The following is a 7465-nucleotide window of genomic DNA, read 5'->3' as shown; positions in this document are numbered from 1 at the left end:
GTAGTCACACTCATAGAAACAGAAAGTGGGCTGGGGGGACAGTTTATTATAAAACATACAACCCAGAAACAGTCAAATGCAAGAGATGAATAGGACAAAGGAAAAAGGTGAAAAAAGATAGAGCACATAGATAAAATTCTGTTAAATAGCTGTGATTAACAAGATTCTCCATCCCTTGAGTTCTCCAGGAAGAGCGTAATGGAAAGAAACACTTCTCATTATGTCTTAGACATACTCTATTTTCTTATCACACAGCCAGACACTGACTCTAAAAATTTCTGTTTTCCAAAACATCAGCTGAATAATTTGTCTTCATTGGTCGAAACCAAATACTTCTTCTTCTCCTTCTTCTTTTTTTTTTTTTTTAGAAATGGAGTCTTGCTTTGTTGCCCAGGCTGGAGTGCAGTGGTGCAATCTCAACTCACTGCAACCACTGCCGCCTCCCGGGTTTAAGTTATTCTCCCTGCTAAGCCTCCCGAGTAGTTGGGGCTACAGGTGTGTGCCACCACACCCAGCTCATTTTTGTATTTTTAGTAGAGGCAGGGTTTCACCATATAAGACAGGATGGTCTCAATCTCTTTGCCTCATGATCTGCCTGCCTCAGCCTCCCAAAGTCCAGGGATTACAGATGTAAGTCACCACACCCGGCCCCAAAACTAAATATTTCTTAACTAAACTTTTCTTAATTTTCTCTCTTTCCTCAGGGCTCCTGAACTTTGAGCTACCCTCAGTCTGAGCCAACATACAACACCATTTTCTGTCTCTCTTAAGAACATGCTGACTTCAGGGTAAAACATTCTCTGATCTAGAATCTAAATTTGCACCCCTCTATTTTATCATTCTTCTCCCACCTTCTTTCTAATCACCTTTACTGTTCTTGTAAATGAAGGTTTTTGTTTGCCTAAACTTTGAGATTTTTAATTATATTATACTTTGTACTTTTTCCTGTTTTTTTTTTGTTTGTTCATTTGTTTGTTTGTTTTTGTTTTTGTTTTTCTGAGATGGAGTCTTGCTCTGTCACCCAGGCTGGAGTGCAGTGGCACAATCTCTGCTCACTGCAACCTCAGCCTCCCAGGTGCAAGCAATTCTCCTGCTTCAGCCTTTCGAGTAGCTGAATTCACCTGCCACAATGCTTGGCTAATTTTTGTTGTTGCTGTTTTTAGTAGAGATGAGGTTTCGCCAGGATGGCGGGCGATCCGCCCACCTTGGCCTCCCAAAGTTCTGCGATTGAAGGCGTTAGCCACTGTGCCCAGCCAATGACAATTACTTCTAAATTTTCAATTTTTTGACCTTTCTGGCTGTGGATCCTTTAAGTGGTGATATGGTTTGTCTCTGTGTTCCCAACCAAAATGAATCTGGAATTGTAATTCCCATTTGTCATTGAAGAAACCTGTACCATACAGGTAAATTTTCTTCATTCTGTTCTTGTGATAGTAAGTTCCCATGAGATCTAATGGTTTAAAAGTGTGACACTTCTGCCCTCGTTCTCTCTTACATCACCATGTAAGATGTGCCTTGCTTCCTCTTTACCTTCTGCCATGATTGGAAGTATCTTGAAGCCTCCTCAGCCATGCAGAACTGAGAGTTAATTAAACATTTCTTTAAATAAATTACCTATTCTCAGGTAGTTTTTATAGCACTGTGAAGACAGACTAATCGAAGTGGGCAGCCAGCCCCACACTGTGGCTCATGCCTGTAATCTCGACACTTTGGGAGGCAGAGGCAGGTGGATCACGAGGTCAGGAGTTTGAGACCAGCCTCCTGACCAACATGGTGAAACCCCATCTCTATTTATATATATATATATATATATATATATATATACACATACACACACACACACACACACAAAGAATACATTTGCAAAAACTGATGCACAAAAATCACAATGTGGCATTATAAAAGCAGAACAATGTAAAGATAACTTTCTGTGTGTCAGCATAGAAATCATACACCTTAGCAAGATAGTAGGTTAATCATAAGTTTGTGATTATCAGCAAAAACATAATGGGCTCACAGCTACAGAGGGAACAGGATATGATACAGAACAACCAGCCTGGTCACAAAAATTGCAAGAGGTGGGGGCCTCCATGCAGGCCTGGAGGAGCAGTGGGAGAAGAAAGACTTTTACAACCTTATTTCAACCACAGAGACAGACACCCCTCATGCGTCCATTTACAGGCTTTCCATAAGGGTCGCATTCCCCTTCCAGGGCTGTAATCAATATGCCTTTCCTTGGAAAGGAATCCAGGTAATAAACCTCTCTATTACACATCTGTTTATAGGCTCTCTGCAACGAGAAGCCTGAGACTCAGTATCATCTCTCTTTTACTTTATAGCTCACATACCTTCATGATTGCACCACTCAATTAGCTGCCATAGAACTCTGATGTCTTGGAAAGTGACACGTTTACAATAGAAATTAGATTCCTTCTAGATTTGGGACTATATAGTACCATTTAGCCTTGAAAGTATTTCCCTTTAAAAATCACAGAAGCAGGCCGGGCGTGGTGGCTCACACCTGTAAGCCTGGGAGTCTGAGGCAGCAGATAACTTGAAGTGAAGAGATTGAGACCAGCCTGGCCAACATGGTAAAACCCCATCTCTACTAAACATACAAAAAATTAGCTGGCTGTAGTGGTGCATGCCTGTAATTCCAGCCACTTAGGAGGCTGAGGTGGGAAAATTGCTGGAAACCCGGAGGCAGAGGTTGCAGTGAGCTGAGATAGTCACACTGCACTCCAGCCTGGAAGACAGAGTGAGACTCTCTCTCAAAAAGAAAAAAGAAAAAAGAAGAAGGAGAAGGAGAGAAGAGACAGGAAGTGCTTCACACCTGTAATCCTGGCACTTTGGAAGGCAGAGACAAGGGAATCACTTGACCTGAAGAGTTCAAGAGTAACCTGTACAACATGATGAGACACTGTTTACACACACACACACACATACACACACACACACACACACACACACACACACAATAAATAAATAAATCAGCTGGGCATGGCAGCACATTCCTGTAATCCCAGCTTCTCAAGGTGAGACCGAAAGATTACTTGAGTTCAAGAGGTTGAGGCCGCAGCGAGCTGGGATCAATCATATTGCTGCACTTTAGCCTGGGTGATAGAGTGAAACCCTGTCTTTAAAAAGATTGCAGAAGCATTTTGGAAGCACATGAAATAATGTGGGGAAATGGCTGGGGGCTGAGTTTATAAAGTCAAAGCCCAACAACATGTTATTTATTTTTTATCATAAAATAATTTAAAACTGTTAAAGAACAAGAGAGAGAGAGAAATTAAATTTAGCAGAGTTTAATTGACCAAAGAGTAATTTGCTAACCTAGCAGCTTTTGAATCCAGAGTAGGCTCAAAGAGACTCCAGCATGGCCACAGGTTGGAAGATGTATGGACAGAAAAAGCAAAGTGACATACAGAAACTGGGATGAAGCACAGAAACAGCCAGATTGATGACAGCTCAGAGATTTTTTTTTTATTTTATTTACTTAAAAGGTTAGAGAAACTAAACAGCCAGATTGATGGCAGCTCAGATTTTATTTTTTTATTAAAAAAGAGAAACTATACAGCCAGATTGATGGCAGCTCAGATTTATTTTATTTTATTTTTTTATTTAAAAAGTTAGAGAAATTAAATTTAGCAGAGTTTAATTCAGCAAAGAGTAACTAGCCAATCTAGAAGCTTTTGAATCCAGAGTAGGCTCAAAGAGACTCCAGTATGGCCACACGTTGGAAGGTGTATGGACAGAAAAAGCAAAGTGACATACAGAAACTGGGGTGAAGCACAGAAACAGCCAGATTGATGACAGCTCAGAGTTTTTATTTTATTTGAATATAGTTTGAATAGTTGAATTCATCTGACTGGCAAAAAATGATTAGAACAAGAATGTTTATAGTCTGTTTACACATCCATTTAGGTTTCAGTTTACCGTGTACAAAAAGTACTAACAGTAATTAAACTTAAAACGAGGTAGCTTAGGCCAAACTTAATTTAACAATTTTCCTATTTCAGTCATCCTAAAGTATCCATGTCTGACATAGACCAAAATTTTAGACATCGATATCAGACCATAACTAGGATAAATGTACTTGTTCCATCTCAAATTCCACTGGGAAACAGCAGAACTGTGGGTTTTGTAAAAACAGATGAAAGAACTTCAGGTTATTTTTAAAGAAATAAAAATTAGAGCAGAGAAGACCTTTTTGTGTTAAAATCTGCTGTTTACCAAAGGAAAAAAAAAAAAAGGAAAAAACCTGGTTGTTTTTAGAATCTACCTATTTTCTCAAATTTTCAGTTCGATTACGGCACATTTAGCACGAGTGACTCTTTGTTTTTGTTTTTGTTTTTTGAGATGATGTCTTGCTCTGTCACCAGGCTGGAGTGCAGTGGCGCAATTTCAGCTGACTTCACCCTTCGCCTCCCGGGTTCAAGCAATTCTTTTGCCTCAGCCTCCAGAGAGTAGCTGGGACTACAGGCACATGCCACCAAACCCACCTTGTATTTGTATTTTTAGTAGAGGCGGGGTTTCATCACGTTGGGCAGGATGGTCTTGATCTTTTGACCTTCTGATCTGCCTGCCTTGACCTCCCAAAGTGCTGGTATTACAGGCGTGAGTCACCGTGCCTGGCCGTTTTGTTTTGTTTTGTCTGCTCTGTTGTACATTGTGCCTAATGTACAAGCTCAGTTCAAAATAATGGCTTTCGGTAATTTTGTTTAAAAAGTATTCTAGCCACCGGCTCACGTAACCATCTCTGGGCCAGCGCGAACCATGGCTGGCTTGGTGGATTTCCAGAATGAGGAAGAGGTGAAGTCCTTTTTGGAGAACATGGAGGTGGAGTGCAACTACCATTGCTACCATGAGAAGGATCCGGACAGTTGCAATCGGCTGGTGGACTATTTGGAAGGGATCCAGAAGAATTTTGATGAGGTTGCCAAGGTGTTGAAGTTTAACTGTGAAGACAACCAGCACAGCAATAGCTGCTACAAACTGGGGGCCTACTATGTGACTGGAAAAGGTGGTCTGACCCAGGACCTGAAAGCTGCTGCCAGTTGCTTTTTGATAGTGTGTGAGAAGCCCAGAAAGAAGTCTTTAGCAGCATGTCACAACGTTGCTTGCCTGGCACATGATGGATGGGTTAATGAGGATGGCCAGCCTGACCTGGGGAAGGCCAGGGACTACTACATAAGGGCCTGTGATGCTGGTTATGCCTCCAGCTGCTTCAACCTCAGTGCCATGTTCCTGCAGGGTGCCCCTGGCTTTCCCAAGGACATGGACCTGGAATGTAAATATTCCATGAAAGCCTGTGGCCTGGGTCATTTCTGGGCCTGTGCCAATGCCAGTCACATGTACAAGCTGGGGGATGGCATCGAAAAGGATGAGGCCAAGGCTGAGGTGCTAAAAATTCAAGCCAAGCAGTTACACAAAGAACGGCAGAAAAGTGTCCAATCCTTAACATTTGTGTAAAGTGGCCCACCTTCCTTCCCAGGCAACAAACAGCTTGAGGCTGGCAGCTCCTGTTTCTGAAGACTGATGCAGCCCTTGAAGGTCAACCTGCTGGAGCAGGAAAACTTGGGACTTGAATTTGTAGCTCCACTCACATAGATCCATTGCCCCAGCTGCTGGGGTGTAGCCTATAATGTTTATGTCAGTCAGTACTCCTTTATCTGGGTGTTCCGTGAAGGCAGTCATGTTTATGGGGGTATTAGTTTTCAAACTCTGGAAATTCTGAAAAACAGGAGCAAACTAGAGAGCCCTAGAGATTGGTGGCGGGGAGGGGAGGATAGCAGGAAGTTGGAAAAATTAGCAGCCCCAGGGCCTAAAGGAATCAGCCATCATCATTATTATTGTGGTTAGGAGGGCTTGAAAATCAGGAAGTATCTTGGTTTACGTAATTGAGGTCTTAAAGAACCAAGAACAGTTAAATAGTCACGACTGCCAGCCTCTGAGTTACACAGTCATTGGTGTGGGCTTCATTTTGCCTTCAGAGTCACATCTTTCAGTAAATTCACAAAGATCAGGAGGGACATGCAACATACAGCTTAAAGGCTGTTACGATTCAGGGTTGCTGAGGAAGATGAAACATCAGCCTGCCATTGGCTACAAGAGACATTGAAGTTGAAAATAAGCACCTCCAGTGTAGTCACATGGCACTGCCCAGATCTTTCCCAAGGCAGCTTCAGTTAGCAGTTTGTAAGCAAGGACTTTGTGACACATTTGTCCCCTGGAACTGAGCCTTTTTAACTGTCCCTGTGAATAAACAATTTGAGTGACCTACAAAAAAAAAAAAAAAATTATTCTAGCTGGGTGAGGTGGCTCACACCTATAATCCCAGCACTTTGGGAGGCTGAAGCAGGTGGATCACCTGAGGTCAGAAGTTCGAGACCAGCCTGACCATTATGGCGAAACCCCATCTTTAAAAAAATAAAAAAATAATTCTATTGGCCAGGCACCGTGGCTCATGCCTGTAATTCCAGCACTTTGGGAGGCTTAGCGGGGCAGATCAGTTGAGGTCAGGAGTTCTAGACCCGCCTGGCCAACATGGTGAAATTTTGTCTCTAGTAAATATACAAAAATTATCCTTGTATAGTGGTGCATGCCTGTAATTCCAGCGACTTCAAAGGCTGAGACAGGAGAATCTCTTGAACCTGGGAGGCAGAGGTTGTGATGAGCAGAAGTCACACCACTGAACTCTAGCCAGGGAGATAGATTGCGACTCTGTCTCAAGTCTTTGAGTTTTGTCATTTCAGTTAAAGAAGAAAAATTTGAAATTCTAGAGATTGCTGTCTGCAAACATTTATAACTTTTGAGAGAATCTATTGAACCAGCAGGACCATTATTTTCACTATCAGGAAGATAATACCAAGAGTTTGGAGTATGCTTTTATTTTATTTTGTTTAGAAGGCACAGTTTTTCTCTCTTCCCCAGGCTGGAGTGCAGTGGTGCAATCTCGGGTCACTGCAACCTCTGCCTTCTGGGTTCAAGTGTTTCTCCTGCCTTAGCCTCCCCAGCAGCTGTGATTACAGGTGCATGCCACCAAGCCCCGCTAATTTATTTTTGTATTTTTAGTAGAGACGTAGTTTCATCATGTTGGCCAGGCCGGTCTCAAACTCCTGACCTCAAGTGATCTGCCTGCCTCAGCCTCCCAGACTGGGAGACTGGGATTACAGGCATGAGCCACCAGGCCTGGTTGCAGTATACTTTTTAACCAGGGCCCCCATGAACCAAACCAACTAAAATAAAATAGATCACAGTAATTACCTGGATAAATGGTTTGTTCATTTCAATCAAGCAGCCTGCTCATTAACCTACAACAGAATATCTGTAATACCTGATACATTACAGAAATTGTTAGCAACTAAACAGATACTTTTCTTTATCCAATAAATAATCTAAAGAAATTAAATTATTTAGCACAATTTTATTAGGGGATTTAAATTTTCTGGGTGCAGTGGAT

The 7465-nt window shown here is 42.1% G+C and overlaps 1 pseudogene across 1 annotated transcript; it reads left to right on the top strand.

The window, feature by feature from the left end:
- Positions 1 to 3661: 3661 nt before the first annotated feature.
- Positions 3662 to 6405, top strand: LOC128930718 (cytochrome c oxidase assembly factor 7 pseudogene; annotated as a pseudogene). The gene has a single exon (XR_008479017.2). The product of XR_008479017.2 is annotated as a cytochrome c oxidase assembly factor 7 pseudogene (transcript).
- Positions 6406 to 7465: the final 1060 nt, after the last annotated feature.

Source organism: Callithrix jacchus, chromosome 2, assembly GCF_049354715.1.
Source record: "Callithrix jacchus isolate 240 chromosome 2, calJac240_pri, whole genome shotgun sequence".
Lineage (NCBI taxonomy): Eukaryota > Metazoa > Chordata > Mammalia > Primates > Cebidae > Callithrix > Callithrix jacchus.
The sequence above is the reverse complement of the archived record's forward strand: the minus strand, read 5'-3'. Positions and strand labels throughout refer to the sequence as shown.